Source organism: Protopterus annectens, chromosome 4.part1 (genome assembly GCF_019279795.1).
Source record: "Protopterus annectens isolate FY-2018-M chromosome 4.part1, PAN1.0, whole genome shotgun sequence".
Classification (NCBI taxonomy): domain Eukaryota; kingdom Metazoa; phylum Chordata; order Ceratodontiformes; family Protopteridae; genus Protopterus; species Protopterus annectens.
Genome location: NC_056734.1, coordinates 369,899,719 through 369,918,268, shown reverse-complemented (window position 1 = coordinate 369,918,268; position 18,550 = coordinate 369,899,719). Strand labels below are relative to the sequence as shown.

Sequence of the window (18,550 nt, the reverse complement as noted above, 5' to 3'; positions counted from 1 at the left end):
AGAAGACTAGCAGGTCAATTGTTTAATTAATAGTCAAATCTGAAAACTTTGGGTAAGGAGGGATTAGTCCAGAGTGATATTCTGTCTTTATGGAAAACCATGCAAGGGCGGTTAATGCACAAAGCTTGTAGTTCAGACAGTCGCCTTGCTGAGGCAATAGCTACCAAGAATAGTTTTTTCCAGGATAAAAATTTCATATCGCAATTGGCAGCTGGCTCAAAGGGAGGACGAGTCAAGGACTGCAGCTCCAAGCACAGATTTGAATGTTCGATTGGCTCTTTGAAGGGTGGTCTAATGTGCGACACACCTTTCAGAAAGGTTTTACAGAGACGGTGAGATATCAAGGATGAGTCCTGGAAGCCATTGTGGAAGTTTGAAATGGCCACCAGGTGTACCTGAATAGTGGAAGCTGTCGCTCCCGAATGGAGGAGATTTGATGAATAAGTCCAGTACAGAACTCACTGTGAACGAGAATGTTTTGTACAAGGGAGGATAATTTATTCTGCCTGGTAATTACTGGAAGTGGAAGAATCAAGCTGTTAGCCTTAGACTCTGCATGTTCGGATGGATCAATCCTTGCAGGTGCGATAGCAATTCCGGAGTTGGATCCAGAATCCAAGGTTGGTGTAGCAGGTGAGGCCAAAGGAAGGGAAACCAAACTTGTCGGGGCAATAGTGAGCAATAAGGATTACTCTGCTTCTCAACCGAAGAGTTTTCTTTAGGAATTGCAAGATCAGAGGAAAGGTGAGGAGGCATAAAGGAGTCCCGTGGGCCAATTGTGTATTAGAGCATCCCTCAGGGCCTCCCCCTGACGGGGGGATCAGGGCAAAGTAGCTGTTGCATTTGTGGTTTGTGGGGAGCGTGAATACATCACAGCAAGGCTTGCCCCAGTGACTGAAAATCTTAGGAACTATGACAGGTTTGAGGCACCACTTGTGAGGCAGGAGAATGCATTTGCTCAGCTTGTCTGCAATCACGTTGGAATCCACGGGATGTCCGTTGCTATCAGAAAGCGGTTGGAAGATATCTCCCATTACCAAATTCTCATGGATTCTTGACACAATGGGTACGATTTTCCCCTTGTATGTTGATATACCAGATTACAGACATGTCCAACTGGATAGAAATTGTTCCTGTCAGGAGGAGAGATTGGAATGCTTGCAACGCAAGAAGCACTGCCCTCAGTTCTAGAACACTGATATGCAGGTTGGCCTCCATGGGGGACCAAGTGCCTTGGACTGTCTTTTCCTGGAAATGCCCCCACCCCATCAGTGAAGCATCCATAGTCACTATGGCCTTGGACTAAAGGGATGACTCTCCATAGGTCTTTTTCTGGCTTTATCCACCAAAGTCTTCTTTGCATCGATTTGTTATGCAGATCTGAAAGGGCACAGGATGAGAGAGAGGCGACCAAAGTGCTGCTAAGAGCCATTGTAGGAGTCTCATGTGTAGTCTTGCTAGGGAAACTATAGTGATCGATGCTTCCACTGATCCTAGAAACTGAAGGACTGCACAAGTGGAGAACTTGTCCTGAGAGAGTATCACCCACAGTTGAGACTTTAGTCTTTCTAACCTGTGAAGTGGAAGGGTGACTAGGCAAGACTGAGTGTTGAAAGTTGCTCCTATGAATTCCAGATTTTGAGTAAGAGTCAATTTGGACTTTTCGTTTACAGAGATCCTCAGGGTGTAATGTAGGGCTGTAATCAGCAGACGCTTGGTAGGGGCAGTAAGGAGCCAATCATCTAAACACAGAAACACCCTTAATCCTTGCAGTCTCAAGTGGGCTATTACCACTGTCATGCATTTGGTGAACACTCTGAGAGCCGTAGAGAGATCAAAGGGCAGCACTCAGAATTTGTAGTGATTGGCTCCCAGTTGGAAGTGGAGGAATCTCCTGGAGTGTTTGTCCATTTTTATGTAGTAATATGCATCCTGGAGATCTATCAAGCACATCTAATCATCTTTCTCCAGAAACAGAAGGACAGACTGAACCATGACCATCTGGAATTTTGTCCGTCTGACAAACTTTTTAGGATACTGAGGTCCAAAATAGGCCTCCAGTCTCCCTGTCTTTTGTGGCACTTCAAAGATCACGGAGTATAATCTGGACTCTATCTGGTCTGGTTGGACTGCTTGGATGACTTTTTAGAAGCAGCTTTTGTATTTCTTGAGCTGCTGCTTCCTGTTGACTGGGTAGGAATGTCGGGAATTTGCCTTTCTGGCTTTGGAAAGGAATTGAAAGGGATGTGACAACCTCTGGTAATTATCGTCTGCACCCAAGAATCTGTTGTTATGGATTGCCAGGTAAGGTGGTGCAGAGAGAATCATCTCCGACTGTTTCCAAAGGTAGCTAATCGTGCTGCTCTTCAGCAGTGCTAATAGGGCTGTCCGGAGAAAGAATCTCTAGATCCCAGATTATGCAAACCCCCCTCCGTCTCTGGACGGACATCTTTCTGATGAGTTCCCCCTCTGCCCCAGGGGGGATAGCTCGCCATGTGCGTCCCAGAAAGGACCCTGGGCTTTCTTGTACCAAATCTTTCCACTCCACTGATTCCTGGAGAACGATCATTGGGTGGTGGAAGAAAAGCACACCCATGGCAGACAGGATCTTGCCGTCCTTTTCATACCTGGCTAATGCGTCTTTTACTTTTGGGCCAAAAAGACAGGAAGTTTCCATGGGAGCATTGAGAAAGGAAGACTTAAAATGGTCTACAAAATCACATAGGTGCATCTAGGTGTGACATCTCATGACAACGCCTGCACCTGCTGCTCTACCCGCCTATTCAGTAGTGTGAAAAATCAACCGCATGGACAAGTTGAACACAAACTCCAGGGTGGCAAGCTGTGAGGCAAATTTGTCACATACCTCATCAGATACTGTTCCTGCTAGTGTTCACAAGAGTTTCGTGATCAGGTCTCTCTGAAGACTAGTAAAATGTGTCAAGTAATTCAAGGATCGAATGAAAAGGTCGATGAAACATATACCCGATTCCCTAACCTGTCCATCGCCCGAGACTCCCTGTTTGGAGGATGGACAGCAGGACTCTCCTCAGAGAGTTCTTTCCTAGTGGCCGCTGCCACCACCATAGAGTCTACAGGTAAGCCTTTGGACCAATGGGGGTGATCCTTTGGGAGAGGAAAGAATTTTGTCTGGTCTCCGGGGGATAGGTTCAATGGTGTCAGGAATCCTCCAAGCACGCTGCATGATGACTTGAACTAGGTCATCTGCAGAGGGTCAACCACGGAAAGCCTGCAAGAATATAGACTCCTCACAGGGAGGGTTGGTGGGCTTCCAGTCTCCCTGCTGCTTTAAAATATCAAGTATGTCGCCAAAGGAGACATCTTCAGGGGGTGACCGTGGGACCCTTCCCCCTCCTCGTAGCCTGCATCTTCTGTAAGGGCTTCTTCAGGGGAATCCATGAGCTTTATTCTTGCATGATCTCTTACAGGGTACCTCCTCAGCGGGGGAATCTGAAGAGGACTCCTAAGAGTGGGTGCCCTGTGGAAGGATATGGCATCTTGAGGTTCCTGTATTCAATGTCCCAGAGTAATGCAATGTGTCAGTTGCAGTTCAGAGGACATGTATATGTGGCATTACAGCACCGAAGGAACCAGCTGCAAGCCTGCTGAAACAACTGCCCTCTCCATCACCTGGAAAGCAGGCCTACCCAACGAGGGATGGGAGACCAAAACCAAGAAAGACATCCTCGGAACCAGGGTCACACCCCGCTCCGATGAGCCCACCCTCAGGGAAGAAGCAATGAGAGGACTTGGTACCTCCAAGACAACCAGAACTGTAGTAGACCGTCGCCATAGACAAAATAGGCACAGTATTAGGGATCACTGTGCTGACAGACCAGTCACGACCCCCAGGATGGGTTAGCTCCGACTGAGTTGAGGACCATACTGTAGGTTCTTGAGCCATGGTAAGATCTACCAATGGAAGGGAAGAAGCTGGAACTGGGATAGGTGGTGTTGAAGGATCCAATACATCCAATAAGGTCTTAAGAGGCACACATTTCGGAGTCTGTGGAGAAAATTCCTCGGCTCCGGGTGGGAGGGAGGATTTAGAAGAAATTGGAATTCCTCTGGCTGCCAGAAGCTGATCCACGAGTCTCACTATGTCGAGTTCCAAAAGGCTCCTGGAGGAGCGGGTTGACATCTCAGATGGAGAATCAGGGCATTCTAGAAAATGACTCAACTGTTGTCCGAAAAAGGGATCTACCATTGGGGAGTATCAGGTCCGAGGTAAAATTTCACCCTTCGGCACTGTTGTCAAAGGACCAGTAGGTTGTGTAGGAGGGGGGTTGTGACCCGAATTGGGGAGACTATTTTTGGTGCCGAGGGGGCATCGGTACCACAGAGGAGGTTGGTACCATAGGAGATGAAATCTTGAACGGTTCCATAATCAAGGACGGCACAGTAGAAGGGGTTTGACACCCCAGTGTCTAGATTGCATTAGTCAGTTTAGGGAGTTTTGCCTTTGATTCTGTGGGGGACTTAACATCTTTAGTCTCACTGGTATGTGGAGAGGAAGGTACAAATTGACTTCTCCTTTTACGTTCTTTCTTAGGAGGGGTCGAGTCCTCAGGCTCAGACAGAGCCTCTGAGAAAGGAGTTTTTAGACGACCTATCAATATTAATTTATTTTTTCTTTCAAAGTGTGCAGGCACTAAAGCCCTTACATAAGTCACAAGGGGGGGTGAAACTTCAAGTGCGGCTCTCCAAGACAATAAACACAGGAAAAATGTCCGTCAGAATTCAGAATTTTCCTGTCACACTAATCGCATTGCTTAAAGACTGCTGTTCCCTTCTTAACAGCCATTATCAGCAATTCAAATAAGTCAACAGAGAGAGAAAGGTGCTGCCAGAAAGTACAGTTGTCTACACTTACCATAAATGTAGATGTTCAGGTGTATTCACTGTTGCAGTTATCACCAGTGGGTTTATCCCTGCTGTGGTAGCCCTCGGCCGGCCCGAATACCAGAGTCAATGTTTTTCTGCATCGGCTGCTGTCGCTTGTGACTGACATCAGGTCATCAGTGCTATAAAGCAAGACAGCTGACCCCATTACTTCAGTTTTTCTTGCCCTAACCAGTCAGAAGCCCCAGAGAATATGGCAAAGTGGTCCTGATGGCTAAAAGCCACCGTAAGAAGCTTATGTCTCCCTAAGAAGAGGATATAAGGGGGAAGGAGGGAAGCCAGGACTGCAACAGTGAATACACTCGAACATCTACATTTATGGTAAGTGTACACAGCTGTACTATGTTCTTCGCATTTCACTGTTGCAGTCATCACCTGTGGGAGGATTCTCAAAGCTGAAGAGATGGGGTGGTAGGATTAAGTAAGAGACCTAGGCCTGGGTCAGCAAGCCCTGCAGAACTGCAGAGGCAAACCCTGCCCTAGCCTTGGAGAAAAGAGATAGGTGGTAATGCTTTGCAATGGTATGGACAGAAGTCCAGGTGGCAGCTTCCAAGATGTCCCTGGTGGGAACTCCTATAAGGAATCTGTGGAAGTGGAGGATGCCCTAGTGGAATGGGTGCAAATAGACTTAGGGGGTGGTTTCCCATGTAATCTGTAGCAGAAATGGATGCAGTGTGATATCCATTTGGAAATGGTCTGCTTGGAAATGGACTTCCCCTTTGCCCCTGGGGCAAAGCTGACAAGAAGTTGGTCTGTTTTCCTGAAGGCTTTAGTATGGTCTAGGTAGTATCTGAGCTGTCTGTGCACATCTAGTGAGTGCAAAATTCTTTCCCCTTTGTTTTGAGGGTTAGGGAAAAAGGTGGGTAGATGTATGGAATGGTTGAGGGTCACATTAGATACCACCTTGGGCATAAAGGAGGGGGTTAGCCCTCAGGGAGACGGTGTCTGCATGGAAAATGATGAAGGGCTCAATGGCCATAAATGCCTGAAGTTCTGAAACCCTTCTGGTTGAGGTGATAGCTAGTAGGGAAGCAGTCTTCCAGAAGAGGTATTTCAGTTCTGCTTAAACAGCACGCTTGAAGAGTGGTAATGTTAGTTTTTCAAAACAATTTAAGTCCCAGGCTGGCGTGGCTGGCCTTCTGGGAAGTCTGATATTAGAAGCCCCTCTGAGGAATTGTTTAGTCAAAGGATGTGAGAACAGGGGCAGGTCTGTATCAAAATGAGCTGAAATGGCTGAGGCGTGGATTTTAATAGGAAAAAAAGAAGAGGCCACTATTAAGTAACTCTGCTAGATAGTCCAGGATAAGAGGGATGGAAGGGTGTGAGGAACTGCCTCCTCTGGACAGGCTCCAAGAGCAGAATCTTTTCCATTTCCCTGCGTAAGATTTTCTGGTGCTGGGCCTTCTGGCCTCTGTGATAATGTCTAGGACCTGTTTGCTTAACAGGGGCCCCTTGTTTGCTTTTAGAGTATAAGCCATGCTGACAGTTTGAGAGTCTGCAAGTTTGGGTGCAGCATTCCCCCTTCCCTTCACCTGAGTCAAGAGGTCTGAGATCAGGGGAAGCTGCGTGGGAGGCTGTGCTGTCAGGCTGCGCAGTAAGGGGTACCAATACTGCCTGGGCCAGTCTGGAGGAATGAGGATGCCCGTTGGTCTCTCCTCCCTTATCTTGATCAGTATCATGGGAATTAGAGGCAGAGAAGGGAATGCGTACACAAAGAGGGAGTTCCAGGGGAAGGTCAAGGCATCCACCTTCCACGCTAGGTGGTGATGCTCCCTGATACAGAATTTTTTTAACTGGTGGTCGAGGTGCGAAGCAGAGATCCACCTCCGGAATTCCCCACTCCTGAGTGACTTGCAAAAAGATTTTTCTGTGGGGCTGTCATTCGTGGGCGTCCAGTAAGTTTTTCTTAAGTGGTCTGCCAGGGAGTTGTTGATCCCTGGTAGGTATTGGGCTATTAGGTGTAATCACATGGAGAAGGCTAGTCAGTCAGAGGTTCATGGCTAGCATGCACAGAGGGTAAGATCGGGTCCCTCCCGGTTTGCTGATGTACCACATTATTGTGGTGTTGTCCGTTTTTATAAGGGAAAACCCCTGGCCTGAGATGGGGTTGGAAGGATATCAGAGCCTTTTGTACTGCCATCATTTCCTTCTGGTTGATGTACAAGGGAAGATGCTGGGCATCCCAAAGGCCTTGGGTGCACCTGCTTGCTAGGTGAGCACCCCAAGCAATGTCTGAGGCATCGGTGGTGATGGTCTGCCCAGTAGGGCAGAGGATGAAGAGAAGACCCTTGCTCTTTGGCACAGGCCCTTGCTCACTAGAGAAACTCAGCCCTTATACAGGGCATCAGAGGGAGAAAGGTCTCTAGAGGCTGAAAGTGCTGATACCAAAGGTTCTTTAAATATCACTGAAGTTTTCTCATGTGAAGCCTGGCCAGAGCAATTAGAAGGATGCAAGATGCCATGTACTCCAAGGCTTGCAGGAACTTCCTCACTGTGAGGTGACTTTTGGAAGCCAGCTGGGTAAAGTAGAGAGGCAGGAAGCTCTGCTTTTCTGGGGATAGGAGGATCATTTGGGATGCTGTGTCCAGCAGTGATCCCAAGAAAATGATCCTCCTGGAGGGTGTTAGCTTTGATTTTTTTTCACTGATAGTGAACCCTAAGGAAGTTAGGAGGGTTTTGACAAAGAGGAGGTCCTGGAGAAGCTTTTCTTTGCACTCTGCCTGAATGAGGCAGTTGTCCAGATAAGGGTAAATCTGAATATTTCTCTGTCTGTAAAATTCTATGGCCGTGGCTAAGCATTTGGTGAATATCCTGGGAGCAGTAGATAAGCCACAGGGTAGTGCTGAGAACTAAGTGTTGTGAGCCTGTTCTGAAGCGTAGGAATTTCCTGCAGGATTCCCTTATGGGGTAGGCATCTTTAAGGTCTAGGGTCACTAACCAGGCATTTTTTGTCAGCATAGGCAGCAACTGCTGCAAAGTCAGCATTCTGAATTTGGGGACCACCAGTAAGGTGTTCAGAATGGATAGACCCAGGATGGGGTGGCCAAGTGCCCTCTTTTCTGGGAACAAGGAATAGTCTGGAATAAAAACCTTTGCCTGTTTGATCTGCGGGAAAGTACAGTTTTGTACCTACCATAAATGTAGATGTCCAATAGATATGCAACTGCAGTCCTGACATATGGGTTGTCCTGCCTCAGGCAGCCCTTCGGTCGGCCAGATTCCAAAGTCTGGGTCCGGCGTCGGCCGATGTCGCTCGCTCCCCGTCAGCACGGCTGGAGTATAAAGGCATCCGCCAGATGCCGGGTGCCCTCCAAAGAAGGCTAAATTTTGTGAATGGAAAAAATAAACAATTCCAGACATGCAAAAACAGTAATAAACAGATACACCATAGCAGATATCCCCAGCTAATAGGAAATAAAGGGAAAATGGACCCAAGGGAAACACAGAGGGGTAGGAGGGAGGGTAACCCTGACTGCAGTTGCATATCTATCGGACATCTACATTTATGGTAGGTACAAAACTGTACTATGTCCTTCAAGAATGCAACTGCAGTCCTGACATATGGGTTGAATACCATAGCCAAGCTGGGGGTGGTAGGACTAAGCAAGAGATGGTGTAGCTAGAAGGCCCTGCAGGACTGCTGAAGCAAAGCCTGCTCGGGATCTGGAGTATAATGGCAGGTTGTAGTGTTTGTTAAATGCATGCACGGAGCTCCATGTGGCAGCCTCTAGTATATCTTTTGTAGCCACTCCTCTTAGAAAAGCTGTGGATGTGGCCATAGCCCTGGTGGAGTGTGGTCTGATATTAGCTGGCACACTTTTTCCATGGAAAGAGTAACAAAATCTTATGCAGTGTCCAATCCATTTTGAAATAGTTTGTTTGGTAACTGCTTTTCCTTGTGCTCCAGCAGCATAGGCTACAAACAGTTGGTCAGACTTCCTGGTGATCTTTGTTCTGTCCAAGTAGTAGCGTAGTTGCCTGTGAATGTCCAAAGTATGCAACAGTTTTTCCCCTTTATTTTGAGGGTTAGGAAAGAAGGTTGCTAGGTGAATTGCTTGGTTTAGAGACACTGGATATCACCTTAGGCATGAATGAAGGATTGGTTCTAAGAGTAACTCTGTCCTGATGAAAAATGAGAAAAGGAGGAACTGCCATGAGGGCCTGTATCTCCGAGACTCTTCTTGCTGAGGTGACTGCCAACAGGAAAGCCGTTTTCCAAGAGAGAAATTGCAATTCTGAAGATGCTGCTGGTTCGAAAGGAGGAAGAGTTTATTTTTCTAAGACGTAATTGAGGCCCCATGCAGGAATTAGTGGTTTCCTTGGAGGTTTGATATTCTTTATCCCTCTTAGAAACTGTCTTAGCAAGGGATGCGAGAACACAGGTGGATGACACAGTTGTAATGTGCTGAGATAGCTGAAGCGTGGATTTTGATGGAAGAGTATGAGAGTCCACTGTGAAACATTTCTGCCAAGTATTCTAAAATCTGAGGTATGTTCATCGGTGATGCATCCTGGCCCTTGTTGACATTCCAGATGCTGAATCTCTTCCATTTAGCCGAAAATGTTTTTTCTGGTGGAAGGTCTGCGTGCCTCCAGCAAGATTTCCTGAACTTTTTTGGAGAGGGAGTCATGGGCCACCGTCATGGAACCCTCCAAGCTGTCAGCTTTAAGGTTTGCAAGTTCTGATGAACAGTCCTGTAATTGTGTTGAGTCAGAAGCAGAGGCCATTGAGGCAAGGGCCATGGTTTGGTGTGCGTTATGCTCAGTAGCAGTGGATACCAGTGTTGCCTTGGCCAGTCTGGAGCTATCAAGATCCCTCCTGGTTGTTCTGCCTTGAGCTTCAGTAACACCTTGGTGATTAAAGGTAGAGGAGGGAATGCATGAATTGTTAGGGCATTCCAGCTGAAGGAAAGAGCATCCATTCTCCAGGCTAGAGGATGGTGTATCCTTGTGCAAAACCTTTCCAGGTGATGATTGAGATGAGATGCAAAGAGGTCTATATCCGGTTTCCCCCATGCAGTTGTTACTTGTGAGAAAATGCATGGGTGCAACATCCATTCGTGTGGATCCAAGAAGTCTCTGCTCAACCTGTCTGCCAGAACATTGTCCTTGCCCGGAACAAACTGGGATTGCAGGTAGATGTTCAGTTTCAGGGACTTTTCCCAAAGAATCATTGCTAATCTGCAGAGGGGGTAGGAATGAGTGCCCCCTTGTTTGTTTATGTACCACATGACATGGTGTTGTCTGTTCGTATTAGCAGATGACCTTGCTGAAGAGATTTTCCAAAGGCTTCTATGGCATGTATCACTGCCAACATCTCTTTTTGATTTATGTGTTGATGCATTTCCATGGGAGTCCATTGTCCTTGAATGCATCTGCCATCCATGTGCGCCCCCCATCCATGGTCCGAGGCGTCTGTTGTAATAGTTTGACTTGTTGGAGCTTTGCTGAAAGGCATGCCTTCGTTTAAATGGCTTGCTTGAGCCCACCACAAAAATTCCCTTTGCAGGCATGGTATGAGTGGTATTATGTCTTCTAGGCTGTGGCTGTGCTGAGACCACAAGCTTTTTAGGTACCATTGTAGCTTTCTCATGTGTAGTCTTGCCAGAGGAATTAGCAGAATGCAAGATGCCATGAACCCCAGGACCTGCAGGGTCTTCCTTGCGGACAAGTGGGTTAGTTTTACTAGGCTTTTGAAGTAGTCTGTCAAATGCTCTTGTTTCTCCTCTGTGAGAAAAGCCATTTGTAGCTGTGTGTCCAGTTTTGCTCCTAGAAAGGTAATCTCTTGGGATGGCAGTAGTCTTGATTTTGGCATGTTGACTGTGTATCCCAAAGCCTGTAGCAATTGAATGACATAATCCAAGTGTTTTATCAAGGTTTGTTTGCTGTCTGCTTGTATAAGGCAGTCGTCCAGGTAAGGGTATATTTGAATCACCTGGAGTCTGCAGTGTGCCACTACTGATGCCAGGCATTTTGTGAATACTCTGGGTGCAGTAGATAAGCCAAATGGCAATGCTGAGAATTGATAGTGCTCTGTTCCTGCAAGAAATCTGAGGTATCTTCTGCAACTGTGTCTGATCGGGACATGCAGGTTTGCCTCCTTGAGGTCCAGAGTAACCAGCCAAGACCCCTTGCCCAGCATGGGAAGAAGTTGCTGTAACGTCAGCATCTTGAATTTTGGCACAATGAGAAAAGTGTTTAGAACGGACAAGTCCAGTATAGGCCTCCATTGTTTTTCTTTTCATGGAACAAGGAACAGTCTTGAGTAGAATCTCTGGCCTTGTTCCTGAGGAGGAACCTTCTCTATTGCTTTTATTTGTAACAGCTTTGAGATTTCCATGAGCGCCTCTGCCCTTTGATTTGGTGGCAGGTTTGGCATGCCTTGTCCTGTAGGTAAGGTATGGAAGTGGAACCTGTATCCTCTGTCTACTATGTCCAGAATCCAATTGTCCTTTGTCATAATATGCCAGTTGTTTGAGAATAGAGATAATTTTCCGCCTAAAGGTGCTTCTCTTTGAGCCATGGTAGGCGGAGTGAAAGGTAAGTCATTGAGATTGTCCCTGTGGTGCAAGTGAACTACCTGTGCCACTTCTCTGATTTTGTGGTTGCCACTGGCGGCCCCGGTAGGAACCTCGGTATTGCCCTCTACCTCGTGCACACCTGTTCTTTCCCCTTTGAGACTTGTCAGAGTCTGGAAAGGACCAATTCTTTGAAGGCCAATTTCTGCTGAATCTAGGTGGCTGAACCTGGAGAAAATCCTTTACTGTCTGTACTGATTTTGCTTTCTCCTCAATAGACTTCAACACATCCTGAGCATTAGCACCAAAAAGCTTCTGTTTATCCAGAGGTGCGTCCATGAGCTTTACTTTAACATGATCCGGCAGTGGCTGTTCTTTTAACCAAGCATGTCTACGGATAACAGCCCCTGTCATAGCTGCCCTACATGAAGCCTACAGTGCATCATAACCACACTGTAGAAAATGATTGCTAACCTGCTGTGTATTATGAACCAAATCCTGCAATGCCTTTCTATCTATAGGCTCAGGAGTGGCTAGCTTTTTCTGCAAATCATCCAGCAAAAAATCCTGGTACTGAAACATATGAAAAAGGCAGTTAAGTGACCTCATGGCAAGGGTGGAAGAGGTATAAACTTTTTTACCCCATCTCTCCAGGGACCTTGCTTCCCTGTCAGCGGGCAGAGGGTTTTTGGCTGAGGAGGCAGCCACTCCTTTGGGGCCCTGTGAAATAGTTTCTAAATCCACAGAATGGGCCTTAAAGAGATGCTTGTGAGTGTCAGGGACCCTGTAATATCTTGTCTGGCTTAACAGGGGCAGGAGGGAGAGAATCAGGGGAAGCACTGGAGTCCGAGAATACATCATCCAGGACATCCAAAACTGGCGGTATAGCTAAAGGTCTGTGCTGGGGTAATTTAAGGAAGGTACGTAGCCTTTTCCTAGAATCAGAAAATTCCTGGCCCTGCCACTTGAAATGTTCCCTCATGGAGTGAAGGACTTCACCAAAGGAAAAATCCTCTGGAGGAGAGGCAGAGGGAATTGATTCCTCAGCATCAGAGTCCTCATAGGCCTGGAAGGATTCTTCTTGTGTGTCTGAATGCTCAGAATCCCCAGAAGCTTCATCTGAAGAGAGGTTGTCCGCCTGCTCAGTTCTGGGCCTTTTGTCAGCAGGTGGCTGAGAACCTCTGTCTGGGTGGGGCTGAGACGCCCTGATAAGAGAGATAAGATCTGCAGCAAGAGACATGATCTGTCTATCAGAAGAAGGGGCCTGAGAAGAAGGTTTAGGATGGGCCTTGGCCTGGCTGGAGGCCTTAGCACGTGCAAAGGCCTTGATGGACATAGATACAGGCGGCCTGGCTGCCCCACGTGCAGGGGTAACCATGTCCACAGGGATGGTGTCGGGTAATTCCAGAACTTCGGTTTCGGGAGGAAAATCAATCACCGGAACCGGTGTAGGCTCCGAGACCGAAGAACGAGTTAACGCGGTGTCGTCGGTCTGGAGCGGATGAATTACCGCTTCCGTAGGGACCGAAGCACTCGCGGAGAGCTTAGGAGTTGCATCAATGCAAGACGCGGGCCGAGGATGTCGGTCCCAGTCCTTTCGTTTTTTGGTAACTTGTGCTGTCGGTTGTTCCGACGGCATGATGTAAGCGTAGGGTTCTCCGAAAAAATCTTCGGCAAACTCTGCCCGGCGCCTTAGAGTGCGCTTATTAAAGCGGGCACAGGCAGCACAGGCCGAGACATCGTGGTCTGGGCCCAAGCAAGGGACGCAGTAAGAATGGAAGTCCTTATGAGGTATTTGTTTACCACAAGGCAAACAATTATTAACTTTTTCAATTTGTTCTGACATCGGCTGAGGCAAGAAAAAATGTTCCCCAACGGGGTACTTAGCTTTTAGATGACTTCGTTAACTGTAAAACACAGGAGCTGACCGACCGGCACTTGCGAACTGCTTCTGCTTCGGGCACCGCGCGGCAAGAAAGACTGAAGAAGATGGCATCGGCGGATGCCTTTATACTCCAGCCGTGCTGACGTCGGGGAGCGAGCGACATCGGCCGACACTGGACCCAGACTTTGGAATCTGGCTGACCGAAGGGCTGCCTGAGGCAGGACAACCCATATGTCAGGACTGCAGTTGCATTCTTTAAGGACATCAGGTTCTACTGCCCTCTGGGATATGAGAGTTTGGATTTGTTTCAATGCCTCTGCCCACTGATTTGGAGGCAAATCTGGGTACCCTCTTGGAATTGGGAGTTCGTTGAAAGATAATTGGTATCCCTGAAAATGACCTTTAAGACCCACTGGTCTTTTGTTGCAGAAAGCCCATTTTCTTTGCAGAGAGAGAGCCTTCCTCCTAGCTTTTGGTGAGTGAAAGGAGGGCAGAGGGGGGAGAGGGAGTCCTTGAGAGTTTTTGCTATAGATGGATGGCTTAGAACTCCCTGCCTTTGGGGCAGAAGAGGTCCACTGTTTAGCTCTCTGCTGTCCCTGGGACAGGGGGCCTGGGTGGTCTGTCCCTGCAGGGCTTACCTTGCCCCTGTCTATTAGTGCAGGAAAGGACCGTTGCTTATAAGGGAAATTCCTGCTGAACCTAGGAGGTTGAACCTGAAAGAAATCTTTTACTCTTTGCATAGATTTTGCTTTGTCTTCCATCTTTTTAAGCACCTCTTCTGCTTTTACTCCAAACAAGCGGTCCTTATCCAATGGTGCATCAATTAATTTAGACTTGACATGATCAGGGAGAGGTTATTCCTTCAAACATGCATGTCTCCTAATGACAGATCATGATACTGTGCCCTGCTTGAGGCTTCTAGTGCGTAACATCCAGAGTGCAGAGAGTGTTTGGCCACTTGACAAGTAGAGTCCTGTAAATCTGCTAACTCTTTTGAATTGGCACAGTCAGGAAAGGTAGAAATCTTTTGCTTTAATAGTTCCAAAGTGTGTTGCTGATATTTTAACATATAGAACTGACAGTTGAGTGCTTTGACAGCTAAGGCTGCAGAGGTGTATACTTTTTTACCCCATCTATCCAGTGCTCTGGATTCCTTGTCAGAAGGAACAGGATTTTACTAGAACTAGCCTTAGCTCCTTTAAGTCCCTGTGTAATGCTCTCCGGGTCTGCAGCAGGATTTCTGTACAGGTATTTTTGAGAATCCGGTACTCTAATACCGGTCAGGTTTACTGGGAACAGGTGGGAGGGCATCAGGGGCTAGGCTGGATTCATGGAAAACAACTTCCACCACTTCTAAGATAGGGGGAATGGCCAGAGGTCTGCACTGGAGCAGGTCTAGAAACTCTCTTAGTCTCTTCTTAGAATGAGGGAAGTCCTGAGATTCCCAGTAGAAATGTTCCCTGTGGGTGTAAAGGGTTTCCTCAAAGGAAAGGTCTTCTGGTGGGGAGGCAGAAGGAATGGATTCCTCTGCATCTAAATCTTCATATGCAGTAAGAGGCTGCTGTTCCTCTTCAAAATCTGAATAATCAGATTCCTCAGAATCCTGCTTTGTCATTATTTCAGGAGAAGGGTCTCTTTTCCTATTAAAAGTTGTGGCCTGACTAACCCTGATAAGGGAAATGATACTCTGTCATCTTAAGCATTTGAGTTTGGGGTGGTGGAGCAGGAGTAAGATGGTGACTAGAGGTAAATTTTCTAGGAGTGGCCTGGCTTCTAAGCCTAAGAGTATCCATCGGTCTGACAGAAACGGTAGTTGGATGAGAGGAAGTCTTTTTTGTCTAGAATCAGTAGTGTGAAAGGCCTCCTCGGAAGCTGGTGCCTGCATCGCGGCTTCGGACCTAACTGAGGCAGAGACAACCAAAGGCTCAGAAGACAAAGAAGATTTCAGCGGTATACTGGACTCCGAAAGGGTCTTGGTAGAGACCTGCGTAGATACCGTATTGGGCATCAAGGGCTGTAAAAGCACCTCATTGAATTCCAGAGAAGGGACGACCTGCTTACCAGAAGCGTTGTCGGAAAGCTTGGTCTTGTGTGATCTGTCTCTATCTTTATCGCTACTTTTTTCGGAATGCACACAGATAGCTGGCTGACGGACGCCATTGTGGAGTGCGAAGATGAAAAATGAAAATACCTGTCTACAATAAGAGCTCTACAACGAATGGTTTTCACGTTAAAGAGGGCACAAAACCAGGCAAAGGGGGAACGTCATGCTCTGGGCCTAAACAAGTGATGCAGTAATAATAGAAGTCTTGGTGTGTGATCGGCTTTCCACAAGCAAGACAATTGTTAACTTTTTCGGACATCAGTTAGTGCAAGAAAAAAGGGTCCCCAATGAGGTAACTTAGCGTTAGATGTTTTCAGCTGTAATTTGAGCTCTGGTAGCGACCAACTGGTAGACTTGCAAACTGCTTCTGCTATGGGCTCCACGGCAAGAAAGACTGATGTAATGGCATTGGCTGCCTTGCTTTATAGCACTGACGACCTGACATCAATCACAAGCGACATCAGCCGACACAGAAAAACATTGACTCTGGTGTTCAGGCCGGCCGAGGGCTACCACAGCAGGGATAAACCACAGGTGATGACTGCAACAGTGAAACACGAAGAACATCAACGGTATACAAAGCAGGCACACCCACACGCACACACAGTCAAGAAAAGAAAGGACTGATTTTTTTTTTTTTAAATTACCAACAATGGTAATGAAAAAATACCAAACAGGTAAAGAAAGGAAAAGAGAGGGGGGGGGGGTGGAATACCAGCAATGGTATTAAAGATTACCACAAAAGTAAGGGAGGCCTGAACCAGCAATGGTACAAAGAAATACCAAAAATTTGGTAAATAAATAGAGTCACTCAACAGATAGCAACAGTAAGCAAACTATAAATGATTACAAATAAGGTAGAAAATCTCAAAGGAAGAGAAAAATTATCCAGTTTGAAATCTAAATTCTCAACCACTTAGCTTGAGAACTGGCCATGACTCGCCTTGATACTCTACATGGCAAATGAAATCTGGGTGATCGAGAGAGGGGCCCTACGGCTAAGCTTAGCTCGAGAGTTTTTTGGCTGGTGTGCGCTTGTTATAATGGCTGACTTGGTTACGAAGACAGAACAAATACCCATCAGTAATGAAGGAATGAAGATTAAAGTACAGTTGTGTACACTTACCATAAATGTAGATGTTCGAGTGTATTCACTATCGCAATCATCACATTTGGGTTATCCCTGCCAGGGTAGCCCTCGGCCGACCCGAATACCAGAGGCTTAGTACTTCTGCATCGGTTGCTGTCGCTTCAGGACTGATGTCAAGTCGTCAGTAGTATAAAAGTAAGGTAGCCAATGCCATTACATCAGTTTTTCTTGCCGTAACCTCTCGGGAGCCCCCAAGTGGGAGCCAGGTTCTGGTGGAAGAACCCCACCAGTAGAAAGTAAACACCAATATCTTCCTTATAAGGAAAGAGAAGAAAGAAGAGGGGGATGGAGGGAGGGAAACCAAGACTGCAACAGTGAATACACTCGAACATCTACATTTATGGTAAGTGTACACAACTGTACTATGTTCTTCGTGTTTCACTATTGCAGTCATCACATTTGGGTTAATTCCCAAAGCTGAGGAAAAGGGTGGAGGCAGTCAAGGATACTAGGGGCTGGCTAGGATGCCTTGCAATACTGCACAGAAAAACCCTGCACTGGATTTGGAGAAGATAGGCAGGTGGCAATGTTTGAAGGTGTGAACAGATGTCCAGGTGGCAGCCTCCAGGATGTCCCTGGTGGGGACTCCTCTGAGGAAAGCTGCAGAGGTGGAGGCTACTCTGGTGGAGTGAGTCCTGACCCCCTCTTGGGGGGAGGCTTTCCATGTTGTTTGTAGCAGACATGGATGCAGTGTGCTATCCATTTGGATATGGTTTGTTTGGAGATGGCTTTGCCCACTGCCCCTGCAGAAAAGCTAACCAGCAATTGATCAGACTTTCTGAAAGATTTAGTCCTGTCTAGAGAGAATCTGAGCTGCCTGTGCACATCTAAAGAGTGCAGGATCCTTTCCCCCTTGTTCTGTGGGTTAGGGAAAAAGGTGGGCAAATGAATGGATTGGTTGAGAGCTACACTGGACACCACCTTAGGCATGAAGGATGGGTTAGTCCTAAGGGATACCCTGTCAGCATGGAAGATGATGAAGGGTTCCACAGCCATGAGTGCTTGTAGCTCAGAGACCTTTCTGGCTGAAGTGATGGTCAGAAGGACAGCTGTCTTCCAGGAGAAAAATGTTTGGCTCTGCTGAAGGGGCAGGTTCAAAGGGGGGAGGGGGAGCTTTTCCAACACAAAGTTAAGATCCCAAGCTGGGGTTGGTGCTCTTCTGGGTGGCCTCAAATTGCTAGCCCCTCTTAGGAACAGTTTGATCAGAGGTTGTGTGAAACAAAGGCTACTCAATGGGAAAATGAGCAGTGGCATGAATTTTAATAGAGGAAAAGGAGAGTCCATTGTGTAGCAGGACAGCTAAGTAATCCAGGATGACAAGGAGGGATGGAGGGCTGTGCTGTATTGGCTCCCTTAGCCTGAATCCAGTTGCAGAACCTTTTCGATTTGCCAGGATAAGACTTCCTAGTGCTAGGGTGTCTGGCCTTACGTATAACATCTAGAACTTGTTTGCTGAGGTTGGCAGATAGATCGGGGGTTAGGGAATAAGCCAAGCTGCCAAAGTGAGTGTCTGCAATTAGTGATGCATGAACTCCCCTTCCCTCTGGGTCAGGAGGTTTGAAATCTAAGGGAGATGCCAAGGTGGCAGAAGGGACAGGCTGCACAGCAAGGGGTACCAGTGCTGGCGAGGCCAGTCTGGTGCTAAAAGAATTGTCCTTGTTTTTTCCTCCTTTACTTTGAGCAGTACCCTGGGGATGAGAGGTAGTGGAGGAAAGGTATACACTGACAGACTGACCCAGGGGAAGGACAGGGCATCCACTTTCTAAGTCATGCTGTGATGCTCCCTGGTGCAGAACTTACTGAGCTGATGGTTGGTGTGAGAGGCAAAGAGGTTGACCTCTGTGGTGCACCATTTCTGAGTTATTAGGGTGAAGGTTCTTCTGTTGAGCAGCCACTCGTGTGGGTCCAGAAGATTTCTGCTTAAGTGGTCCGCCAGAGAGTTGAGAGAACCCGGCAGAAATTGTGCTAAC

At 47.2% G+C, this 18,550-nt stretch overlaps 1 protein-coding gene across 1 annotated transcript in view; it reads right to left on the bottom strand.

Annotated features, from left to right (window-relative positions):
* ABCF3 (ATP binding cassette subfamily F member 3) overlaps positions 1–18,550 on the bottom strand; it is a 1,867,236-nt gene that overhangs the window by 1,350,515 nt on the left and 498,171 nt on the right. The window lies entirely within an intron of this gene.